This window comes from Cygnus olor, chromosome 4, assembly GCF_009769625.2.
Source record: "Cygnus olor isolate bCygOlo1 chromosome 4, bCygOlo1.pri.v2, whole genome shotgun sequence".
Classification (NCBI taxonomy): Eukaryota; Metazoa; Chordata; class Aves; order Anseriformes; family Anatidae; genus Cygnus; species Cygnus olor.
Genome location: NC_049172.1, coordinates 22,812,215 through 22,839,832, shown reverse-complemented (window position 1 = coordinate 22,839,832; position 27,618 = coordinate 22,812,215). Strand labels below are relative to the sequence as shown.

The 27,618-nt window shown below is 33.8% G+C and overlaps 1 long non-coding RNA gene across 2 annotated transcripts; it reads right to left on the bottom strand.

Annotated features, from left to right (window-relative positions):
* Positions 1–1,032: 1,032 nt before the first annotated feature.
* On the bottom strand, positions 1,033–26,821 carry LOC121069922. Of its 2 annotated transcripts, none has more exons than XR_005819758.1 (3): positions 26,787–26,821; positions 12,007–12,102; positions 1,033–1,134 (listed from the first exon to the last, which is right to left on the bottom strand). It is a non-coding gene; the product is annotated as an uncharacterized LOC121069922 (long non-coding RNA). The 2 variants fall into 2 exon arrangements; XR_005819757.1 differs by lacking the exon at positions 1,033–1,134 and adding an exon at positions 5,466–6,057.
* Positions 26,822–27,618: the final 797 nt, after the last annotated feature.

The following is a 27,618-nucleotide window of genomic DNA, read 5'->3' as shown; positions in this document are numbered from 1 at the left end:
TACAGTTCAAATATGATTCAACAGTCAACAGTATTAGCTATGTTGAGCCACTATACTCTAAAAGTCTATTCCAAAACTAACACCTAAAAGGTGACATCAGTCACCTTCCTGTTAGCTTTTCCCTGATAATTTATAATTATCATCCCTGTTAATTTATAATAAAGGTACACTGCAAATTTTTAATTTCAGTATGTTATTTATGCCTCCTTCTTCAATTTTATTCACATGCCAGGACATTTAGGGTAGCATTAGCTTTTGCTGAACTTCCTAAGTCCATTCCTCCAGCTTATCAAGGTTCTTGTTGTGGGGTGATTCCAGCCAGTAGCTATGCACCCCCACAGCCACACATTCACTCCCCGTCCTCAGAGAGATGAGTAGAGAACTGGAAGAGCAAAAGTGAGAAAATTCGTGGTTAAAGAAAAAGACAATAAGTGAGGCAAAGAGAGAGAAAAAAAAAAAAAAAGTGATACAAAGGCAATCACTGACCACTTCCCACAAGCAGCACAATGGTCAGCCAGTCCCTGAGCAATGGATACCATGTCAGACAGATCCTCTTTCCTCCATCTTCTTCCTCTGTCCGCAGTTTTTATTGACATATTTAATATCCCTAAGGAATGTCTAACCACCGGTTACACATAACTGTTAGTCAGTCCCTAGGCCCAGTGATGTTGTCAATTTTCCACCCCCTCATGGTCCACCTATCGAAACCACCTCCTCACAGTTTGACTGCTAGAATGTTATCTGGCTATACACACAGCAAGCAATATCCATTGCTCTCCCTTTGTTTACAGAACCAGACCTCCTTGAGACTGAGGTGAAGCTGATAAAGCCTGTAGTTCCCTAGATCTTTATATATATAAAGCACCTACCACCATATTCATAAACAATCTGGAACCACTCTGATGGCAGGGGTGAGAACAGGAGTTGGCCTGCTAGTACCTCAGCACTTCTGTTCCCAACCAATTTCAAGAAAAAAAAAAAAAAAGGAAAAAAAAAAAAACCAGCTACAAGACTTTGGTGGCATGCCTCGAATCTGGAATGCATGCCACCTGGTCCCATTCCATCCATGGTCTTGTGTATGCCCAGTTTTCTTAAATGGTCCCTAAATCAATCTTTGTCCTCTTTCACCAGGTACTGAAATCAAAATATTAGCATATATTGTTATAGCATAGGATTCTATTCCTCTGAATTTTTAAATACTTTATCCAACACCAAACGGTTTGGGGATCATTAAGTGATAAAAATGTTAAAACATTTTCTACACCATAAATATAGAAAAATCTTCCAGTAAGAAAAATATTATATCAAGAAAAGTATCAGATATGATTATGCTGTATATAGGAATATCTCCAACATTTGCTTAAAAATTATATCAAGAGCAATCTGTTGATGAAAACAATTCTGTAAAACAAGAGCGCACGTGAATGTCAAATATACTCAAATGCTGATAACTAACTACTAACTTCTCAGCTTCAAAATATATTTTACTAGAATATCTATGCTTTCAAATATGGTTCTGTTTACATTTAAGGAAAGTTCACATTTCAATGTGCTTAAAAGCAAATAAAGATCCTAGCTGTGGACTCCATTCTGTGCTCCACATGATTAGACACTCTATCGATTGTTAAAAATGGACACAGCATGTCAGGTTTTGTTTTGTTTTTGTTTTTTTCCTTAAGAGCAGTTTATTCAGACTTAGGTTGCAGTAATGCACTATTGATAATAGTTGTCCAATCCAATTTTTCTTCTTTATTTCCTTTTAGCCAATAATTTTCATGATGTATAAGAGTAAAGTATATTTGTCTTCACATGCAATCTTATTAACCAAAGTGCTAAAACTAATCATCATTTACTTTTGGAGATCTCATTATAATTCTGTTTTGAACTTTTCAGCACTGTTTCAGCCTGCAGCTACATCAGTGATATTTCAGATCACAGCTTCCTTACTTCAAAGTAAACATTTGTAAGAGTAGGTAAAAATTCTCCATGAGGGGGCAAAGATTGTTCTTTGGAAGAACATCATTACTTGGCAAATTGTCAGCAGACAAATGAAAAACTCAGAAGATGGAAAGCTAGGACACTGCTGACACTGAATAGGAAGATGAAAAGTAAGGAGGATAACACAAAATTGTCACTTGGTTTAAAATGCCAGCAAGAGACTGCACCATTGTTTAAATTGACTAGTTCGACTTCAGGAGCATCCCTGTAGTGTCCATGAGACTAAGATGCCACAGGAAAAGCATGCACTATCCATGTCCAGAGCACTGGATATGGATTATTTTTGTCTTATGTAAGAAGACTGAATTAGAAAAGATCCACACCAAAATGCTTCCAAAATCAAAGTGCTGATGGAAAGAAAAAGGAAACAATTCAGATTTCTTTCAGTCTGCTTTCTGCCATCCTGTTCTGTCTATATTTACTAAAAAATCTTTCATATGAAGGCCAGCAAATAAAGATAAATCGACAGATAGGTAAGGACATAAGTAGGACGATAAATAATAGCAAATACTGCAGTGAGACGTGGTGCCTGACCCCAAACAACTCCAAATCATTGATTTTCCAACACAGATGCTGCAATACTTAAATATATACATATATGTATATATACACACACAAACATATATCTGATATACCAAAACATAGGGACTACGGTTCACAGGAATAAACACGGAAGTTGATGGAACAGTTGATGTAACATTGTTACAGCATTGTGTACACACATTTTGAGCATCACACATACGTGCATCAATGGTACACTGAAGCCACGTGTGGTGGTTTTACCCTGCTGGACAGCTGAACTCCACCACAACCTCTCACTCCCCCTCCTCAAAGACATAAGGGGAGGAAATAAGATGGTCCTTTGGGGACCCAGGAGTTGGACTCAGTGATCCTTGTGGGTCCCTTCCAACTCAGATATTCTATGATTCTATGTTCTGGATGCATATGTATCATTTTTCTTCCCCCACCCCAACCCCTTTTTCTGCCCAAAATTTTGTTTAGACAAAAGAAAGTAAGAAAGGTTCTGAGACACTTGTTATTGCTGTCAGTGGTAGAAGACTAGTGAAAGAAATTTAAGGAAAAAATAATACAAAGTTACTCTATTTTCCCATTGGGATGTTTGTTCTTGTGATTCTCAGGATTATGATTCTAAAGAAACATTGAAGAAACATGTAAGTTGCTATTTTTGTACATAAAAGCTGCCTGTATGACTTCTGCATGCCGAATTAAAAAAAAAAAAAAAAAATCTGAACCATAGATGGGGCAAAAAAAAATCACTGTTCCAAAAAAGACCTAAACCCCTTACTGAATATATATGTGTGTGTGATGGATTGTCATCCAAATGTTTATCTGAAATTGCCTAAAATAGTCAAGATATTCCTTGCTCTTCTCAGCAAGAATAGCAGCAAAATCAGCAAAGGAGGAAAATTCGGTATTGTTTTAAGTGCAAGCAGCTTACTCAGCTGAAATAAGTGTATTTTTTAGAATGGTGAACTTTGTCCCTTATTGTACTAAGGATCTTTAAGTAAAGCAATGCCATAAGCCGTGTGCAGTAAGGGCTGATAATGACCGGGACTATAAAGTCACTCAAAGAGTCTGAAGAAAAGTACCTACACTAAAACAAATTCTTTGATGCAGTGTAAAGTAATTAATTGACAATCATCTCAACTGAGTGTTTACTCAGCCACCGAATTATATGGAGGTCTGCTGTGCTTGTATTTCCGTCCCCGTCCCCCCCCCCGCCTCCGGTTTTTATTTTTATTTTTTCATTTAAAGCTGTTTTCTCCTCTGGTGTTTCACTCTTCAATCTTCTTGTCCAAATGATTACTCAGTGACAACATCCTTCCCACCCACACTACTTCTTCACCACCCTTTTACAAGTCCTGTGTTTCTGTTAGCCTTCTTACACATAACTTTTCATTCATCCAACTGCTGTATCAGTAAAATTTGATAACACTGATCATTCAGGTATCTGTTTCCTTTGGGCTTGCTTGAAGAAATGCCGAGCTATTTGATATTTATTTGATCATAGATCCAAGGACAAAGAATTTCCAGGCTTACATCCAAACTACATCCTGTTTGCAAGCAAACTGCATTTTCTTGTATATCCTGTCATGGTCAATCAGAATTGATAGTCCATCTCTGGTGTGGATATACTCAGCTTCTTGAACTGTCACTTCACATATTCAGTGAGAGATAGTCCTGCACAAAATTCACTGCTATAGACTAAGCATGGCTAAGACTATCCAAACAGCACACAGATGTTATTGAAATACCTGACACTGAAATTTCGTTGTTTCAAAATAACAGTAAAACAAGTATGCCATTTTCCTGAAAGCTATTCCAGTTTATATATTACTTTGTGTAAGTATCTTGCTTTCAAGGTCCCTCAAAATATAGTGATTTCCACCACCAGTAAAATCCCATGTATTATAGAGAAGATATACTGCTATTTATTTCCTATTTTTGCCTAATTTGTTAAATTATGAAATGACACAGATTAATGAATACTTTTCTAAACAAAGCCCAATGAAAGTCCTGCCCCAGTGCTTAGACCGGGACTTGTGATCAATAGAAACTATTGCCTAGAGATTAGTTTTACCATGAATATTAGTGATAAATTGATTGTTAATCTACTGTTCTTATGCAAAAAGGAGACAGAAAAATCTCTAGAAGCTAACTGCAGGAGATTATCTATTCCATCTATTATGTTGGATCAAATGTATCTGTCAAAGATGTTTGCTAAATTCCTTTTAAAAATCAGTGGTGAAAGACATTCTTTCACCTTCTTTGAAAGACATTATGATTTTTTTCTTATTACCAAACGTAATGATTTTTTTTACTAGAAAAACAAACAAAACAAACAAGGATCAAATTGACTTCCTCTCATTTTGTTTGTAGGAAAAACAGTTAATCAGCCTTCCCAGTACAATAGGAGTCAAGGCGAGTTATCACATATTCCTCCCCAGACCTAACCTTTAAGGTGACGAAAAAATAAATATATAAATAAAAATAAAAAAATTATTTCTTCATAACTCTTTTTTTTTTTTAAATAAAATTAATGTTACACTTCTCTGGTGGAATCCCTTTGGCTTGTCTGCCTCTCAGCTCCAAATCAGGTAGTATTTCAGTAAAGACCTCAGAGTGGAGTCTACTCTATTTCTACATTAACATACATTTCAGCGTGAAATGTCCCTCTCTTACAACTGCAAAATAAAATTGACTAAAATTAAGTGCTTTACTATATCTTCTTGTCTAGTACTGCTGCCTTTTTAGTTGTTTCCCACTTTACCTCTGCAATTTGATTTTTTTCATAGTTGTAGCATTTTGATACATATAGCGTTATCATTAGTAGTATTTAGCCTAATCTTTGCAGTTTCTTTTTTTTTTTTTTTAGCAAGTTCTCCAGATTCATTAAAATCACGTAAGCGAAATCACTTATCATTCCATTCCACGGTGTTTTCCATTTATCATTATTTAGTGCAACCACAGATTGTATAAACATTGTCCACTTCATCAAGTTTTATCCTGTTCCATAGCTTAGGAGCTGAAATATTTAGGGTAAGGGCACACAAGAGCAGTATGCTGAGAGAGTGCCATGTAAGTCGTCTAACAGGAACTATCAAAGATAGAGCTAAGTCATTGCTTTCAATGACTTAGTTCCCTTACTTGAGGTTGCAAAGCAGGCCTAGCTTCAATCTATGTTTATAGACCATCAATATATCCTAAAGTTAAAGCAGCCCTTTGTTAAAAGTCACAACCAAGGTAGAAGCTGTCAGTCCTCTCTACCTTACACTCCCTACACTTGTCATCCAGAGTGTATTCAGTTTCAGTGGATGAATTGAGATTCTGTTTTTTATTCTGCTTCAGACAATTTTAATGCATCTCCCCAGTCCACAAAGAGTGCCATAAAAGCAAGACAGTTGGGGAAATGCTTTACAGGATTTAGATTTGAGGTCCAAGGTTCTTGGCCACACTATATGTAATCCACTTGCAGGCATCATAGGGAAGGAAAGATCTTCAAAGCACCAGGGAAATTTAATGCAGAACTCCAGACATCTATGAACAGAAAGTGTAGCCATCAGGAAATAACCTAAATTTTGTCTGATAGAGAGAGGTTTAACTTCTGCAATACTTATATATGTTTATATATGGCAGGTACCTGCTGTCTGGGATGCAAAGGCTATGTGCAGTTCTGTTAGATTACCAAAAAACACTGCATGTTCCTCTGACCATTCTGTGAGCATGCCAATGAAATCAAAACATAACTTGCTCAAAACATAACTAGAATGCAGACTTGCATGGGCTATGTGTCTTATTGACTAGTTGATATTCTCTTACAGGAAGTGAAACAAATGTTGGCAAGTTCCAATCCTTTTTAATTATCTATGAATCTAGGCCTCTAACAAATCTTTTGGCTTTTATTTGTGACTACATTCATTATCACATTTTATAAGTTTTTGCCAGTTTATAGTGTACATTTTTTTCTTACTACCATTAACAGCAGTTCTTTAGAATGGATGCAGACTTTATTTGGATTACATTAAAAGAAAAAATCAAGAGTTATCTGCAGAGGGAGGGAACAAAATTTTGGTTACCATTTTCAAGGAAGACAATTTCTTTTCCAATTGTTGCATTCATTTACATATAAAATAGCAGTTTCAGTGAAACTAGAAATTAAGTCATCTTAAGAGAAGATCACTCCCACCTTGAAAAATTCCTCTCTTTTCAGATAGCTGTGTTCTATTATGAGTAAATCAAAACTTTCATATTTGAAATGAGAAAAATAATAATAATAAATCTTATCACTAGAATACTAGGAAAATTGTCAGACACTTTTAGGCAGACAACTAGTGTACAGGAGAGAAGAGAAATCTATACATCTTAGTCAAGATGGGAAACAAATCATCCCCTCATCCTTCTGTACAGATTTTTTTCCTTGATCCTTCAAAATGACGGAAAAGATGTATGAGACTACAATATAAAGTACATTCTATGTGATACAGTCCTTAGGCATATGTGGTCTTTCAATATAGAAAGATACTTCCATATATTATCTAAAATGAAAACCTTGCCAGCCTGCAAATGTAACAAAACAAAGGGATGTTGATGCAATATGATAAACCATTACATTTTCTTTTTCCTAGAAGCTCAGCTTAAGTTTAGACCAATACTCATGTTAGAGCTCTGCACTTTGAAAAAGCATTATATAAACCCAAGGACCATTGTTTGCAATGTCCTAATAAAAAGTATGCAGCGGTTCTCATACCTTTTGAAAAAGAATGTAGCATGGCTTATCGTCAAAACAATAATATTTAATACACATTTCATGCACATTGTGAAGTAGTGCTTGACATTCTCCAAAGAAGTGTAGAAAGAAAAGCTGTGAATCTGAAAGTCTCCCAACAGTGACATAGGAACTTCCCACTTTGTTGCTGGTACTTAAAGCTCACAAAGCATACCGAGTTGTAACATAAAACACCTTTGAACTTCAATGAACATATAGATACTTCCCCTCTTGCTCACCTCTAGCAATTTTTATTTAGAGACAGGAGCTCAGCCTTTATGATGTGACAGTTCGAAACAGTATGTCATTTAGCATCTTCAAACTTTCAGAAAAACAGGAACATACTCCAGACTTCACAGTTACTCGTGAAAAAGTGTTCTAACACTTCTGTGCAACTGATTCAACTGCTGGGATCAGTATTTAAAAAACATACTAATAATTCACTTTCAGAATCTCCATGCAATGCTTACTGTATCCAAGCATCACCTCTTCATTTTACACAGTTCTGTCTCTGATTTCCCTTTAGCAGAAACAAACTCCCACTTTAAATCAGCCAGTTAACAATTTGCCTGAGTTTTTCTGAAAACATAACACTTCATCACAACTTCTTCCTTCTCACTAGTGAGAAACACACAGTGTTCTACCAAATATTCTCTTCATACAAAGTAACCAAAGATGGAATAGCACTTTGTTCTGTGGAGAATGCTATCAGTCCTGGAAACAATCTGTTGATGCTACATAAATCAGTTTCATTTCCTTTCTTTGCCATTGGTTCTGATTGACTCAGATCTCAGAAGGTGACTGAATGTAATCTGTTAGATTATTTCCTCATAGTGATTTTTTTTTTGTATATACTCAGCAACAGTACTTGAGCCTATACACATATACTGTGGGATCTTCGCACAAATTGCTATTCTGTACTCTATATGTAAGTAAAAATAAAGAGTAACCTTAATAAAATTAGTATATTCTTTTTTTTGACCTGTTCCTTTGACCAAAAGTCACATGCTGTTTTTTAAAGCAAGTACATTACAGAACAAATAAGAGATTTTTAACCAGTTATGACTAAATGTTCATCTTTTTAATATGCTTTTACAACTCTTAAGGATCTCAAGATTTGCCATCAAATTAAACAAACTGTTCTTAAACTCATTTATTCACAGTTATTACTGGTAGCAATGGAAGAAGTAATGGCTTCTGTTTATATGCTTATGCAGAACATGGTTCCCAGCTGGTTTGTTTTTGCCCACCACTCTGTCATACATCGTGTATTACACTACCAAAACAGCTGAGATAAAATAACCTGGATGTGTGGGAGTGCAAGATATTTTTTTTATTACATTCACAATTTATTTGATTTGTCTACCATGATATCTTCCATTTTAACATTTTGATTAACTGAATTTCTTTTGGTAAAGTCAGCCTTATTTATTTAGTCAGCCTTATTATTTAGTTTAGAATACAAACATATTCAAAGATCATGAGTAAACAAACAGGACCAGGTTAAAATTTGTTCAGGATGAGTTTGAATTTAAAATTCATATAATAAAGTTTGGTAATCACTTTTTGCCAGTTTTTTTACTACAGTGTACTGACCATGAAGAAATTTCAGAAATATTTAGAAATAGCGCTAAAGTTCCTGTGTGTGTGTGTGTTTAAAGCTCTTTTTGGTTTTAATTTTGAAGGTTTCATTTGTTTGGTTTTTTTTTAACTATGGATTTAAAGCCCTTTTTGCTTTCAAAATGCGGGTTTTATACTCTCCTATGCTCACAGAAGCCAATATGAGAACATTTTGGTATTTGTGAATATAGCACAAAAAGTAAAATTTCCTATGGATACATATAATTGTGATTCCACTGATTTTCACTACAGGTAGAAATCTGGACCAAATCATGCTCATGTTTTCTTTTAAGATGTAGAGAACAAACAAAGAGGAAAATTTTGATGAATTATGGAAAATAGGCTATAGACCTAGGATTAGAAGTGGAAGGAAGGAAGGAAGGAAGATAAAGCATATGTGTATGAGAGTAGAAGGAAAAGAATACAAGATAATTTGGTTAATTTACAATACAATACAAATAGAAGCTTTTATTCATGGAAATGTTCATTTTAGTTTTTACTGTTTCTGTATTTTCTAATATAATTAAGAACATTCATTTGAAGTTATGCTTACTGAGCTATTTGTTTAAAAATCAATAGGCATTGAAAATAGAATCTATAGTTTCTACATGTTTCTTTTGAATTAAAGATTTTATTTTTAATAGGAAAAATGAGGAAAGGTCAAAATGCTTATTTCAAATTCTGGATGCTTCTATTCTTACAGACAGAAATGGATAATCAAAAGAAATGCAGTGGCCATTTTAAAAGAATGATTAAATACCTGGTTATGTATGTAAATCCATAGTTATGTCTGAAAATGTTGTTAACTCAAGAATGTTTCTTTAAAAAAAGCATTTTTCCTGCTGTCCAGTGTCTCAGTTTAAGTTTACTGCAAGCTCACTATTTGACAAATTTATGTCTAAAAGGCAAAATAAATATACATAATTTCATAAACCTATGTGATGAATGCCTTCTTTTTCAAGCTACTGTGTTAAAATAAATTATTTCAGGATACTTCAATTAATATAATTTATCAATAAATGCTTTACTTTTTGAAATTTGTATTACCTAATAACTGACAGAACAAATATTTTTCCTGCTTTTATTTACAACTTCATACTCATTCATGATTATGTACTCCCAAAGAATCATGAGATTACAAAACAAGCAGGAAAAAAAAAAAGTGTTATTTACTCTTTTTTTCATTTCTGTTTTGGGATTTGTACCTAATCTTCTCCTTCATGACATGCTTAGCTTAATTCAGGTCACTTTGTAAAACTTTATCAATCTGTGTTAGAAGCTTTCATCTCTTTGTTTTAGCTTTTAAGAAGAATAAAATTTATTTATTTTTTGCATAATGTCATGATACCTGGAGATGTGATTGAAAGATCATTTATGGAACCAGCTGTGTGTCTATTGAAGCATTCCCCAGTCCCCACCACAACAATCCTATGCCTGTTCACACATGAGTTCCTACCCAGCTTTGAGACTCTCTATATTGAAATTATTTTTTCTATTTTCCAGACTAATTTTTTTTCCTAATACTCATTTATATCTAGGAAGGTCAGTGATGGATTTCCTATCTTTCATATCAGTATCTCATTCTACTAAAAACTAGCAATTACACAGTTTTCAGTTACCAGTTTTTGAAATGTATTGAACATTGAATTTAGCAATAAATGGCAGTAGAGTATTCAGGAAGTGGAGAGCATGTTCTTTCTTGTTTACTTGTACAGTTACACGACCTTCAAGATAAATCCCAGTCCTGAAGAGAATTAAGCATATAAATATTGCAACATTGTAAGAGTAGTGTAATTGCTTTCAATTGTTCTTGAAGAAATCAGGTTCCTAGGTGCAATCTTTCATTTTGAAATAGTCTTTTTGCCTTCCAGTTACAAAAATCATGTGATTGAAAGGAATAGGTAAACCATTCTATCATCTAGTTTTCTAAAAGCAAAATCTGTTCCAGGTGTACTTGAAGTCCATACCTTACTATGACAAGACTTACCAGGATAAAGATGTTAAAAGTTGTTAATTTTTTAAATGTTTTCCATCTTCAATACAAAACATGTAAGAGTTTAGTTCTAAATGAAATACATTGGGCATAAGTCTGTATCACGGAGGTACTTAACCTAAAACGTTGAAATACTTTGGAATTTTTGAGTGAGCCTTGGCTAGCTTTTTAAAATAGGTACTTTTTTGTAAGAGGAAAACTGTTTTAAACTTAATTAGATCAAGAAATATAACATAACTGCTAGTGAACTATGCATGAGTCAGTTACTCATTATTTCAAATACTTCATTTTTCAGGTATTAAGTCATTTTGAGATGGATTTTTAGTTGGTGAGAAATATCTGAAATATGCAGTTTGGGGTTTTCAACACCTCTGTTGCTAAGGCCCATCTCATTTTAAACTGGCATTCCAAAAACAAATTTGGCTATGAATGTCCATTTTTTTTTATAAATATACATGTGTATATACAGATAGATAGATAGATTCTGGGTTCTGTGTTGTAACCCGAAGTAGCATGTTAGTCTATTGAAATCTATTTCTGTGATCGAAAGTCACACTAAAATTCACTATGGATTAATTTGAGTTACTTCTGAATAAAGTGATTTGTGCTCAAAAGTGTGATGTAATTAATTATATAGTGTTTGGGTGCTTGTAAACAAACCCTTTTTTGAATTTTACTGAAAATTACAGTAAAATCACCTGTAACAAAGATAGTTCCAATGCAACCATTTCAAGTCTGTCATCTGCTGCTACTAAAACATCTTTTATTGCTCTGGAGACTACCTAGACTAGTCAGGCCTAAGACTGTTAAGGTTCATTAGATCTATTACTCCAGGGCTGTGCTGAGTAGACAGTATTTCATAGCTGAATGCAGGGATGTGGTTATGTTCCATCCTTTATAAAGATGACCCATGGAAAGTTTGTAGTAGCTATATTTGACTTCTGATTAATTAAGCTATTCTGCTTGTTGCTTAAGAGGGCCCTTTGCTGAGATCTTATATCATCTTCAGAGAAAAAAAAATCAGATAGGTCCACTTGAGTTTTAATCACTGTACAAAAAACAAATCTAAAAGAATGAAAGCAGAAGAGAACTAGGTATATTGTCTTACCTTCTGCCACTCAAAATATGCGTCACAACCACTTTAGAGCAGAGTGTCTTACTCATTCTTGATTCGCAATGAACAGAAGAGCTGGACAGCTTCATCCTAGTAACAACAGAAATATTCCTTCAATGGAAAAAGTCTTTCTACTGCAAGAGCTCACCCACATCTTCCCTTTGGGAGGAATGGGGTCTCATTAAACTACAGGGCACCAGCTCCCTCCTTAGAAGAACATACTTAATGCTTCCTTCAGAGTCAAGAGTTTAATCTAAAAGCTGGAAAGGAAGCTTTATCACACTACAGGTAACCAAACCCACTGCACAACACAGGGAAGAGGCTCCAGATGAGACAGTACAAAACAGAACCTCTGAGGGAATGTTTAACAACCATGGCTTCTGTGAGAGTCAGGACCATATGGCTTGGTCTGTGCTAGCAAATTAAGTGTGTCTGGGAACACTCCTGGCCTCAAAGGCCAACTGGTGCAGCACGAATGGTGTCTATGCTACCAAAAGTTTGGCCTCCAAAAGAGGGAAAGCTGCCTACCAGGAATGATACTTGAAAATTCTAGTGAACTGTTTCTGAGAGTGCTACATTGTCACTGAAACCATTTAATCTACTGATATATGAGTAGCCTATATTTTCTAGGGATATTATCATTCAATATGACAGGCCCATATCAGCCAATATAAAGTAGGAAGAAATTCACTACAAAATCATTTTAACTCATCCTCCAGAGAAGCCAATATGCACACGGAATCCATAGACTCAGAGACTCAAGTACAGCTGCCGGTGCATCATAGCCACAGAAACTCACAGTGGAAACATCATGTGTAACGCATCTATACAAATATCACTGATATGTCATGCAGTATCACTTGCACAAGTGCTTAAATTAGGAATTATTAAAACACTACCATGTTAGCGTGGCTTTATTGTAACACAAGTCTGTTGTATAATCATTATTCTCCAGAAGTCAAATAATTCTATTTTCTTTCATACTTCTCTATTTATGCAAACGTCATTATTGTTTTTACCTATTACTCCAGTATTTTTCTTCTTTCTGAGCCCCTGCTAGGCCACAGTGATTACCCATTATGTCTTCACTATTTTCCTTTCTCCCAAGCCAAGATGGTGGCACCACATCAATTAGCAAGCTTTTTGAAGAACATAAACTTTTAGTGCCACAAAAAAAAAAAAAAAAAAATTGGCAAAATGTTTCTGACCCACTGCTTAATTAATATTCACAGGTTTTAGCCAACGTGCAAAATTTTAAGACTAATCTGCCAAGCCAAACTATACAAGTCTTTTTTTATTTATTTATTTTCTTATACATTTTACATCCTAGCATTTACATTATTCTCAGAGCCCACCCATCTTTCAGTGCTTATTATGAAGGTCTCTAGACATTAAACAGCAGTGATTTTACTCTAAAACAGTGTTTCCATTTGTCATAGAAATCAACCCACATTTTTCCCATTTCGTTGGAAATTCTAATCCATTCTTTTACTGACTGGTAAGTGGATTCCCAGCAAATTGTAGTACGACATCCTCCAGTCTGCTTACTGTCATTTAAAAAAGAATACTACTCTAGCTTTTAGCACCATGTCTCAGGATAACAACCTGAGATACAAACACAAACAGCAGAACTATGGCTTCAGTTACAAACTTCTCTCTGCTGTCCTCTACCACACTTTTCCAATTAGCAAGTTTTTTTATCACAGAAATCAGGGAAAACCTATCAAGAACACATCTGTTCTAAGTTGCAAGTAGTTCTTAAAAAAAAGCCTTTTGCCAATTCCTTTTCTGTCAATGAACTTTATAAACCAGTAATACCAACAACAGCTGGGTCTTCCGGAAAGACCAGAAATATTGATACCTTGTCAAAGAAAAGATCACTGCAGAAAAGAATCAGAGAAAATCAGTCCCTTTTCAGCTTGTCATAAAAATGCTAAACTTTTTCAGTAATTGAATAGGCCTTGGAACACCAGGAGAATATATCCTATATAAACTTGTGCTTCTCAAGATGATAAGACAAATTGGATTACCTGGAGTATTAAGTGGCCCCAAATCCCATGGGGAATGTTTATTAATATGCTTCTGTTACTTTACCAGCTTTATGATTCAAGAGAGGATTTGGAAACGACTGCACATTTTTGCTACAACTTATATTTCTGTCAGCTTTGGAAATTTTATTGACCTGAGATTTCAGGTTCTCTCTATACATTGCACAAACTGTTTTTCAGGTTCTGCTAGCATTATTTTTTCTGAATATTTTTTCATGGTGGACTGAACTCAAATGCATTTAATATATAAAATATATATATATTTTTAATATTAAATAACAATCACAGTACTGTTCTGTTATTTTTACTGACTTTGTTAACAAAGTCCATTACATAAAATACACAAAACACAAAGAAAGGTTTAAAATCCAAGATACTTTCTCTAAAAAGCAAAAACAAAACACACACACAAAAAAAAAAACAAAAAAAAACAACAAAAAAAAAAAGCACTGCATTTATTTCCATAGATTGTAGATTTTTCCTGGAACTGTTTTCTCTAATGTCAAACCTTTTGGAGATGGCTCCACAGACCTTACCACTGTCAAATATTTTGTGCCTATGAAATGAAGGACACCTTTTCCTATTTTACAGACAACTGCTATGTTCTCTACATTCTTTGATGACAAAAAAACTCAGTCCAGGCAGTAAGCAACTGTATTCCTCACAATTCACAACCGACTTGGTTAAATCAATATCTTCCTTATAAGTTGCCTGTATCAAAATACATTTCTCGTTTTATCGATGTGTGAAATTAAAATCCTTTATGCTTCTAAAATCTCAAGAGAAAACAGATTCAGTGTGTGAAGCAAATCTTGTTTGTTTTCAGAAATCTTGACTCTTCAGCTGTCTAGGTGTTCTGCTCAGGCACCCACAAGGTTGTATGAGGTCCCCCAGTATTCAGAAAAAAATGAAGAAGATCAGGCAGATTTGGCAGCATGCAATCATCAGAAACTTAGTTTCCAAAATACAGGAAATATTTCTTTATTTTGTCTTTTTTTTTTTTTTTTTTAATTTTCAGGGAAGGATGACTACATTGATCATTAATGAAAGTGAATGTGATAGACAGGTCGATCAGTTAACGTAACTGTAAAGAAGAATAATGTTTGACAGCTGAAGAAACATTAGCCAAAAAAAAATCTTTTCCAAAGTAATTTAAACTGATTGGTTTATTATAAGAAATTAAGATGGAGAAATATAATCATTGACTATAAATCTTAATAAGCATCATTAGTCATCTTAGATCATATAGATTTTGGCTACCTTTCAATAAATTGCAGTAGTGGCAGTATATTGTCTTGTATTTGAATGATGTGCATCATATTTCTGTCATTAGGACAGAACAGCTTGTAAAACGAGTAACAACAGCATGTTATTCCTTTCCTTAAAATCATGAATAAAAAAACAAAGCAAAACAAAACTATAACTGTTTTATGAAAAAACAGGTGGTACCTAGCAGAAAGGGAAACACAAAGCATAAAATCCAAAGAACAAAGCTCTGCAAAATGTGGTATTTTCATTTCCAAGAGTGTCTTGTAACACTGAGCCAGATATGCTGGTATGCTCCAAAAGTTCTCAACAATTCCAGTGAAGGAAGGAAACAGCAAGGTTGATTGATAAATCATCTGGCCAGAGTATACCAGCAAGTTACCATCATTTACTTCGGATTATTGCCTCATGAGTTTGTTCTTTGACTTTGAGTTCAGAAGTTGAGATAGTAGCTTACAACAGCCAAGTTCCATTATGCTTAAGTCAACGTACATTCTACATGATTTAAATGAAAAACTATAAATCAGTATCAGTGTACTAAGAAAATGGACGTGGATTCACTATAAAGATTTCTGAAGTATAGAAAATGTTTTAAGGATGCTCAAGAGGACTTTTTTAATGACTCAAAGGGAGTAGGCTGCTCTGCTATCTCCAAATTGGTGTTGGGAAGGCCAAAGTGACTATATGGGTTTGCCACATAAAACATCCTTGAGCTGAAAATGCAATTTGGAATATGTTTGAATATTAGTTTGAAAGGATTTAAGAAACTGTTCAAATACTATATTTACCATGCAAGTATGCTGGTTTCCCAAAGTTAATATTATTGTTCCAACAATCGTACAATGTAGTACTATGTAGTAGTGCTATGTTGCACTAGAGACTCACAGCTGAATCTGTGAGACAGCTGAATCTCACTAATCTGCTCTGAAGTCAGGCATCGAAAATAGAGTCATATACGCAGAAAATTCTGGATCAAAAAATTTTGAAAGATCAAAAGTGAAATTAGCAGAATGAATGACTACTATGAGGTACTTATTAGTAGATACCCTAGATGGTAAATATTTTGACAGTTATAGCTGTGTGAGATTAATTTAGATCCTGAACATCTACAGGATAAGTGGTACTCTTTCAAACAGAGCCAATTTCCAATTGTATAGATGCAACTAGTTACCATACATTCCCATTTATCTTTATGGCATGCAAAAAAATCACATAGACTTTTTGTGTCACCCTTCCTAATTTGTAGAATGGATATAATGAGAATTGCTCTCTTCACGAGTGTTGAAAAATATACAACAGCATGGTTATAAGGCATTTACAAAATTGATAAGTCATATAACACTCATTGAAAAAGAAATAAATGTGCATTAATCATTTTATTCCTTTATCTTCCAAACAATCTATATGCTAAAAAAAGTACTTAACTTAGAATCAGACCTGGAAAATGACTTGCATGGGAAGCAGTACAAAAACTAGTTGTTGTTTTTTTTTGTTGTTTTGTTTTGTTTGTTTATTTTTTATAATAAGGATTTGTCTGTGATCTGTGTTACATTTTTCTAACATGTTGTTTTTATAATGTTTCTGCATGCTTTTTAAAGTTATCTCCAGTAGGAGATTTAGGGATTTTTGGTTATGGAGAACTGAGTATATTAATCAGAAAAAGCTTGCCTTGCCTTGAAGCCTGTTCTCAGGTTTGTGTTTTGGTCTGCTTTTGAAATTCAAATTACTATTAAAATAACCTCATGTTCTTACTTAGCAAAATCGTTTGTGCTAACAAAGTGCTACCTCTGCTTTACTGTAGGTCCCTAAGGTGACTGTTTCACCAGATACTGTATAACCATACTGTGTTTAGTGGCTGATGATTACGTTGTGACTGTTTATTTCCTTCTTGTTTATTATTATCTTGTTCAAAAACCTGTCACGTCACATTACAATCCCATATACCTTTTCATGGAAAAGTTTGTGCCAACTTGTCTGCACACCAAAGTCTTGAGTCCAAAGTTTTCTAGATGATTCAGAGGGAAGGAAGGGGAAAGGACAAATGTCCCTTCCACAAAGCAGAGCCTTGGAACACTATAGTCGTACTAGTGGAGAGATTGAGGGAGCACAAAAGAGACCCTTCATGACGCAGTTGCATTTGCAGGCCAACAAAAACCATACACTATTTCTATAAGCTATAGTGATGCAAAAACAGATGAAGCAAGGAGCAAGATAGATCATCTTTATCTTAACGACACAAATGTTCAGGTAAGGAACGTTCCTCAAAATATTAGTAGATGCTATCAGCGACCTTTAACATGCAGCTTGTCAAAATAGCTTCTCTGGTTATCACATCCCTTCAAAATGTAAATGTGTCTCCCCTGACCTGTGTGTTCTTTGATTTCCAACTGCTTTGTGCATTTGGAGGCACATGGCACTCTTTACATACCGCGAACAAGAGAAGCAAGCAAGCACCTGCTAATGACCCCAGTCTACTTTTAATGATCTCCACATCCAAAATTGTGAAACTGCTGTTAACCACAGGAGAGCTCCCTTAACTTGCTCACTAGATGGGATTTTAAGATTAGAATGTTTAGCAAAAAACTCGTTCTGCTTCCTGATAGCAGAATTGTTACAAAAATATGAAGCAAAGCACATTAGGGTTATGTATAACAATAAAGATCTTCACATTCTTTGGTATGTCCCCTAGCCTCTTCTTCTTTCTTTAAGGTTAAGTTGGAATCTTTCTCTAGTGACATAAAAGCTTTTCTGCTATTGATTCTATTGGCTAAAACAGTTGTTGCCCTTCTTCCCACCTTTTTAAGTAGCAAAAGGACAGAGAACAAATCTGAGACTTTTCCTGTATCTTCCTGTTGCTTCCTTCTGGTGTGAATACTTTCTTCCTTGATCCTTGACTGCTTATTGTGAGGCCTCTTGGACTTTCAGGAAATTAGCATAGAACAGAACAGAACAGAGGGAAGGGACATTCAAAGACCATCAAGTCCAATTGTTTGACCACTTCTGGGCTAACCAAAAGTTAAAGCATATTATTAAGGGCATTATCCAAATGTCTTTTGAACACTTATGGGCATGGGGCATCAACCACCTTGCTAGGAAGCCTGTTCCAGTGTTTGACCACCAGCACAGTAATGGATTTTTTCCTAATACCTAGTTTGAACATCCCTACAAATTGTTTGATAGAAACATAAAATACACTGAAGAAATGCATACATATGTTTCAATTTGTTCCCCTGCTAGGAAGTACTACTCTGCGGTATTTGGTTAGCACATCACTTGTTTAAAAACTAATTTTCAAAATTGCTGTGAACGATCATCACAATTAATGGCTCCAGTAATTTAAGTCAATGACAAGAGAAGAGACTTCAAATGCTAAAAAATCAAGCCCCTAAATGCATGCAAAACACATTTTGAACACATTTTGTATTAGAGAAAAAAATATTTTCCCAGTCTCCACTTTCTGACCACTACACTTCCAACATTTTTTCCTCAAATTCACTATTACAACCAGAAGATTTTGAGGAAAGTATTACAGCCATAAGAAAAAAAAAAGAAACAGAAGTCCAGAAAATTTCTTATCACAGAATTAGAACAAATGTCAAGTTCAATTACCAGGAAAAAAAGAGGGAAAGTAGTCATTCCTTGTTTCAACTGACAGGTAACATTGCTCTGGCATCTTAGCTAAACACTAAATGCTAACAGCCAAGCACTAAGCTGCCACACATACATCCTCCTCTATAATATGAATAAGGAAACATTCAAGTTGATAAATCCAAAGAAATTTTGTCTTTGTAATCATAATTTGTAATAAACCTATGGCATTTAGTGTCATTGAAAGTAGCTGATACAAAGAATTGTGAAAAAAAATAAATTAAAAATTAGGATACTTATTTAGAAGATCCAGAATTGTCAAAGCAATGATAATGCCTTTAACATTTTTGAGACAGATAGTAAACTACAAATGTACTTGGAAGCTTAATATATGAACATTTAATTCTACCTGCCAATTTTACCCAAGTCATTCGGTGAAATATTATCTCCTGTCCATAATTAGAGATAAGGGACTAAACAGGCTTTTGGTCTGTTCAAATATGGCACTAGTTATGTTCTTTTGTCTTACTGTCTTAAAGATGGTATAGGGTTGAAAAGAACTAATTGTAACTTTTAAACTACTCATTCAAGTTAAACTTCACAAAATTGTGTGGAGTATTGCTCTTTCATATTAATCTATAATGACGTCAGTTTACTTACATCTTCAAAGCCTACGCCTCCTTTTTCTCTTTTTGCCCTTTTCAAGGGCTTTCTTCTTTTAAGAGATATATGATATGAACCTCTGTCAATGTATCAAACACAATAAGTCTATACAGAAAAATGTGTTTGAGCGTTAGTTCTCTCTGGTCTACATTGTTTATAAGGAAAGACAGCTCATATATTGCTTGTTATTAATATCCAAGAGTGCTGAATAGCAAAGAAGGAAACTTTCCTCTCACAGAAACCTTTTATCTTGACTCAGCTGAAAGTTAATATACTATAGTCTCAGTTAATAGATGATCAAAGACATAACCCAGTGTGAGGATTAAAGAGAGTTCTGCTGTGACCATCTTCATATATTCTGCACAGCAAGGTATTAATGAAAGCAAAGATAAGTCCAAAAAGCCAATATTGATTTTAAAAATGAAACCATCTTTTCATCTAAAATAGGTGAATATGACAAAATGTCACCGTGCACTTGAGAAACAACAACGAAAAGATAACAGCAGGAAATTAATTAGTTTACAGAAAAGGTGAGAATTTATTATACCAGGTTCTGATTTAGGAAGCCATCCCTAGTCAGCAAAACACTTTAGCGTATGTTTAACTAGAAACACATTCATAAGTTCCACGAACTTGATGGGTTATAACACATTCTTAAAGTTTAATATTAAAGCAGTGATTAATGCCTAATATTGTTCTTGCTAAACCTCAAAAGTTTTTGCTACGAACTTTTGCTATAGTTTCCCTTTTAAAGCTAGTATGCTTCTACTATTTATGCTTAGTCCTATTCTGTCTTTGTTGTTGTCGTTGTTATCTGAATAAGAAAATAAAATATTACTGTAATATCTCATTGTTTTTATTTACTTCTGAAGATTAAGATTCAAAAAATAAGAGCTGACTTGTAATCTTGAATGTGGAATGTATACATTGCCTTGCTTCATGTATATATCACATACACGTATATTCAGTAGTCATATTATGTATATGTATATCATATTCAGTGTATACATTGGCTTGCTTCATGTATATATCTGTATCACAGATTCATGTATTTAAACAAGATTTTAGAAGTGTTTCTGTTCTAAGAATTATTTCCCCCTTCAGCTGCTTTTTAAAGTTTTCCGACTGCTTAATTCATAAAAACAGAGGTTTTGGAGCGAACAAAACCATCAAATATTTTTTGATGTACATATCAAGGACAGATATTTGAATATGTATATTTTAGACGAGTTGTACTGTGAAAATAATTATTGTGGAGGAACACTGCTGTGTATAGAAAGCAGAGAAGCCAGATTGGAACACCAGGGGGATGGTGCTATGAAGAAGTTAACATGAGGCATTCAGACTGTGGATGGCTTTACAAGTAGCACTGACTCTGTGTGTGTTCTTATGTCATGGCAAATGAGACAAAATTAGAGGCTGTGAATTCCTCACTGTAAGTGAAATAAGTTGCTTTTTATTATCACAGAAGATGAGTATAGGGACAAACAACTGTTCTGAAGTAGCTAGTCCACTGGAAATCTTTACAAATTGTAATTTTAGTTTGAATGACTTTGTCACAAAGCCATCTTGTAAGTATTGTAGGTCAAAGATTTATACTCTAAAGAACGTGTCTTCTATTCATATTCAACTAGATAAAAATGTTCTAGAAAAAGTAGATCTTAAATTTTAAATTCTAATTTTTATGCTTATATATTTTTTATAATATTATGAAACGACATTAAGCAAGTAGGAAAGTAACAATTGTAGAGGGACTTCTATTTATAAATATTTCTATGCAATGGGCATTTCAGAATCAATATTCGCTAGTGATAGATGTGATACACTAATCAAATAGGGAAAGCTAATACTAGTTGAGTACACCAAAGAACACAGCCATAAAGTAGAGAGCTATATCAGACCATCTTTGTTTTCAAAAGTCAGAGAGGGTCAGGTTGGTTATAATAATAGACTTTTTAAAATTCTTCTGTGTGCTTTAAAAACCTCAGTGATGTGGCAAAGCTTCAGAAAAGTATAAAAGTCACTGGTATTTTGCCAGAGAAAACCTAATGAAAGGAGTTTCATGTATATGTTTGAATTCCTTTCTCTACAAGACAATACTTGCTAGAGTTGTTTAATTCCTAGTAGACAAAGTTGCTAGAGACTGCCAAGGGAAAGCAGCATATAGCACATGTTTATGTTTTGTACACCAGACTGCTTACAGACTAAAAACAGGACACCTGCTGACAGGAAAAGTGAGGTATCTTTTAGTTCAATAGGTAGCCCTACTGCTTTTGAATACAAAGGTGCCTGGTTCCATTTTTTGCAAGAATTGATTCCTACCACGTAAGACTAATGTTTCATTTGATACCGTCCCAGTTGGTTATTTCATTGTAGCCTCCACTTCCTACATCAAGCTTTGTGATTTCTATTTGTTATTTCTTTTCAGTTTTTCATTTCCCTTTTCCTCTTACACATTTACAGAAATCAAAACATGAATAAAAGGCCCTAGGTAACCATAGCAAGAAAATGAACTATTTGCAAATATTTTATTGCCTTTGTTTTTGCATAAGGGTTTTGAGCTGTAAAATACCAGACACCATATGCATTTAATCCCTCTGTTTTTGTCTGTTTTTGTTTGTTTTTTTGGAGAGCTGTACATTAAAATAATGAAGTGTACATGAGATATTTTGGTAAAACTATAACAAATATAACTTCTGTTTGGCTACTCATAGAATGCACATAGTTTGGAAACTCAGGTATATGGTGTAATAAGCCTATTTTATGATCAGGCTCTATTACATATATATGTACATATATTCTATTATTCAAAGGAAAACTTACAGTTTTACAGTTACTCTGTTTTGACTTGTTTTCTAATAAACATGTATACACAGATGTCTGTTCCAGATTTAAATGGGGAAGTTTAAGCAGGAGTGATTCCAACTGCTAGTGGTGACCTGGAGAAAGCCCAAATGTTGTGAAATTTTGCAGTGGAATGAATGGAGATCATTCACATAATTGGTTACTGTGGCTCAGCTGCTGAAAAAGAAATCTTCATTTTAATCCATTACAGTTATCAACAAAATGATTGTCTGTTATATCTTAAATTTAGGTGGTTACATATTGAAAAATTTAAAATCCTCTTTTGTGTAAAGAGTAACAGAATGGACAGGTTCTGTTCTAATACACATACACACACACATATATATATAAACACATGCTGTGTGTTTTTTCTCAGAAAGTAATATTCATAAACTCCCTTCTATTTGAAGCTCTGGACAAGGAGATCTTTTTTGCATCAGAAAAAATATACTCAACACATCAGCAATGGAAGTCCTGAAATGGTTCTTTCATCTAACCTCCTAAGGCACTATGTAGAAAGCTTTTTCAGTAAAGTTAGATACTTTCACCTGTTATATTCTGCTCGTGGAAATTGCCAAAGCACTAGGAAACTTCTCTAATAGAACTTATATCAACCCAAGTTACACCAGCTATGGGTCTTAATCTTTTACAATAATTCTTCAATATAGATTACATCTCCTGAGCAGAAGTCACAGACTTCAAGGCCTCTTTAGATAACAAACCTGTGAGAAATTAAGTGATTAATTATATCAACAGAAACATTCTGAGGCTATTCCCTTCTGTGTGCCATGACCCACACCAACCCTTATATTATATATATATATATATATATATATATATATATATATATTATAAAAGTCACAAAACTATCACATTCAGGCAAGGAAAAGAAGTATCTGTCATACATCTTTAAAAACTGCATTGTTCAACATGCACTACCACTTACTTTATACAGTTCTGAATATGTGATTTCTGTGAGAACAGCATGTCACAGATTATTTTCATAGCTTTTTAGTTAAGATGCATTTTCTAAAAAAATCACCTGAAATTACCCTTCTTTCCTACCACTCTTATGAAACCTCCATTTTACAAAATTGAATAAAATGTTTCTGCTTGTCATTTATGATATAATGAAATCACTGTATATTTGATATTGTGTACTTTTCATATGTGCCTTTTCATATTTCTAGGCACCTGTAATGTTTACAGAGTTTTCCAGACATTTTGGACATAATTCTCTCTTGGCTTTGGACTAATGGAAATTAGAAGCAAAACCTGACCTCTCAGAACGATTGTGTTTCACAATCTACACTCTACTCTGAAAATGACTGACAAAACGTAAAGAACGAAGCTGAAGTTCTCAGAGTTTAACAAAAAGTCTGTGTTCTCTTGTGCAGAATTTCTTTTTTTCCCCACCTTGTTTTCTTATTCCTTTACCCTAAAACATGATTCTGAATAAATGTAACTGTTTCCTCTTTGTATATATGAGAACAAAGGAATGTCAGTGTGTGGCTACATAACAGATGTACTATAGAAAACAAAACAAAACAACAACAACAAAAAAAACACTGGTACTGTCAGAATAAAGAACTAGTTCTTTGGGTTCAAGCAAAAAAGAAAATACCAGGTGAATATTTTCAAATATTGAAATCCTCAAATTATGGGAAATGTGAACAACCAGAAATCAAAAGTTATGGCTATATGGAGCTTGAGAATTCAAACCATACATCCATCTCCCCAAGGCAGGACTAGCTATCCCTTCACGATTATGAAGTTCAGCTAGGCTGTACTTGAAAATTCTAGTGATAAAGTTACAACAAGAAACAGACTATTTAGTTCAGTGTTTAACTGTCTATATATAGAAATATTTTCCCAAAGTCCTAAATATCTTTATTGGAAGTTAAAGTTATCATTTTCTGTTCTTTCTATTCTGAACAAAAACAAAAGACAGTTTTTTGCTTTTTCTTTGAAGATTGCTATCACATCTCTTCCCACTCTTCTAGAGTAATATAGCTACAGAAAATTGAAAAGTAATTTTGCACAAATTATTTCAGAGAGAACTTGAGGAATTTGACTTTTTCAATCACGATGATAAAATCTTACAAAACTTCAGAACTTAAAACCAAGCATAAGCATAAAAGACCTTTGATACAGATACACATTTGGAAAAGTCCCTGTAGTGTACCGTACATTAAGTAAATGCATAACTGTGTTTATTACATATACTATATGATGACAAATATGGAAATAAAAAAAAGAGATTGAATAGATAGCAAAAGCAACAACAACAAAAAAACCTGTCTTTCATTTGACAACTTTATTTTAGTCACTCACTTCTGTGCAGTCACTTTCACTCATAGAAGTCAGGAGAGAATTAAATTCTCACCAGATTCCTATCTAAAGAAAAGTGAAAAATGTGCCTAACCTTAAGGCTGTGACCCCAGCCTGGAGAAACAGGCAGTATTAGCTAAAACTTACATGGGGACATAATAGAGTAACAAAAGCAGAGCAGAATGATGTTAAATTACAATGAAAACACAAAAAGTTCATAGCTATCATCTGCACATTTTTCTGAAACTACAGCTAAGTTTTATATTTTGGACTCAAAATATTTAGGAAGTAATCTACACTGATGAATCTTAGCTATGATATTTTCTATTGTATTTTTATCTAATACTTATGCAGACTGGTGATAATAAAGGATATTATTTTTCATTAAAAAAAGAATACTTTTGAATGATTGTAGACAGACATTCACAAAGACCAACTCAAAGGCACAGAAAGACACACACAAAAAGCATTTAGAAACTTCTAGAAATAATCTGTGGGTATTGTCAATCTTTCCAGTTTGTACTAAACAAACCTATATTTCATTTTCATAAATATCTGAAAAAGGATATTTGATTTCTATTACCTTGTACAGGTTGGAGTACAGGCCTGTATACAAGACTGACTAGCTATTCTATGTCAAGAGATTAGTTATTGCTCGTATCATTAGAAACCTGGTTACTCTAATTAGGGTAGCGCCAGGTCTGATCAATGTCTGTTGGCACTTTTCAGTTTCTAGTTAATTCAGAGCAGCTTTTGTGCTGTAGCAACAAAAACAAAGAAAAAGGCAACTTTTTCTGAATTATTACTACTTTTAATATTATATTTTGTAAGAACTTGCTGTTGAAATGAAAGATCAGTATTCAGAATGTAAAAGGAACAGTACCATCAAACTGAAGAAAATTACTGTATTTCTGTATGTATTTTAATTCATATTCATCAGTATGTCTTCAAAATATTTACGTCTTTAACACTAAATATAGTGTTGACAAGTAGTACAAGTAGGGGACAAGAAGATGAGCACTAAATAGAGTCATACAAGAATTCATACAAGAATGGGTCACAAGTTTTATCACTAAATATATATATATCATTTCTTACAAAATGAAAGTGCCTTGGATTATCCTCTCAATACTGTCATTTGCTTTATGTATTTTATTCAAACTTTGGACTGGTGCTCAGAAGACTGTCTTCTTAGACTAACCAACTTTTTTATAAGGTTGTTATTTTTAAGTCCTAATCTTGCATTATGTTTCCTAAACTAGTAAGCATCATATTAAACATAATGCATTTACCTTCATTTTGAATAACCATAAATGTGAGTATCAATCTTATTGAAAAGTCTCTGTATAACTGTTTGACAGGTTTTCTGTTTTCTTATTATGATAACAATGATTTGTAGCCAGCTGGTCACGTATTACTTCATTCAGCTCTGATGTTCTCCAGGATGCCCCTGAAGTGAGTGATCTCAAATTAAGACCACCTTTCCAATTCTTTTTTTTTCCTTTTTTTTTATTTTTATTTTTTTAAAAAAAATGAAACTTACTTAAAATCATTTACCAAAAATTCTTTTACAAGTTCTTAAAGCAGAACATTGGAACAATCAAAGTAAAATGCTACAAAAGATTCTTACAATGCACTGATCAAATTTTGAGTTTAGTTTGAAAAATTTGGGCTTAAAATACCTAATGCCTTTATTTGTTACCTAAATTTTGCTGTCATATTGCTATTGTAAATGATATTGTTAAATAACAGGCATGAATATGTTTCCATAAAGTGTTCACTGCTATTACTCAATTATCAGACCTTCAATGCTATAAGCTAATAATTTTGTGGATAGGAAAAAAAATATTCTCATATACTAAATGCTCACAAATACTGCCTCTCTGACAAGAAGATCACAAAAATTAATATTAATTGACTTCCAATTTTTGCTGATGTTCAAATTCATATGATGGCCTATATTAAATGCTGGAATTGATATCATTTAAATCAGAAACCTTGAGATATTAAAAATATACTAAATGAAGCACATACCAGAAGAAAATTTCTGTTGCACAGGCTATGTTGAGTTGCTAGGAGTTAAATTATTTTGAATAATTTTGAGATAATTTATCCCAGTTGCAAGAGGTTATTGACACCTGGCTTTTGTTTAGATTATCCAAGTACAACTAACTACCTTGAGATACTGTTTGAAAGTCTTCTACTTGCCTGTAGATGCTGATCATTTTGAGTACTGCTGTCCTGTCACAACTCTCACTGAAGGAATTTCACTGAAGCATATATGAAGATATAAAAACAATTCCTGTTTTATAGACACCTAATAAAAAGACTATTTTCCATGTGCTAATACAATTAAATTTAGTGAAGAAAATGAAATTAGAATTCAGAATGTTGTTTTGCATTATTAACATAATTTCAAGATTACTGAGAGCACACAGTGGTGTTACAGTGACATGTGACTGATGAGGTGGAAGTATGAGTGTGAGAGCCATTGAACACCATGAATTTTCATAATATATCATCATTATGAAAACACCTGTAGTAAAGAACATTGTGCTGATACACAGAAAATTTCTTTTCTGTGGTTGACACAATTTTCATTTTGCCCTGCCATTATTAGAAAGAAAGACAAAAATGCCTGCCAGATAGAGTATTTGGAGACTATATAAAAGACTTCTATGCTGATAGCACATTGCAGATTTTTTTTTTTTTATCAAAATTGAGGCTGGAGAAATCTTTCCTTTCTTTCAAGTCATTGAACTGAAAAAGAGCCGTTTCAGCAGGTATTTTTGAATGACTTTGCAGTTCTAATCTTCTGCCTGTCTGAGAGATGAAAGCACTAAAGGTATCAAAAAAAAAAAAAAAA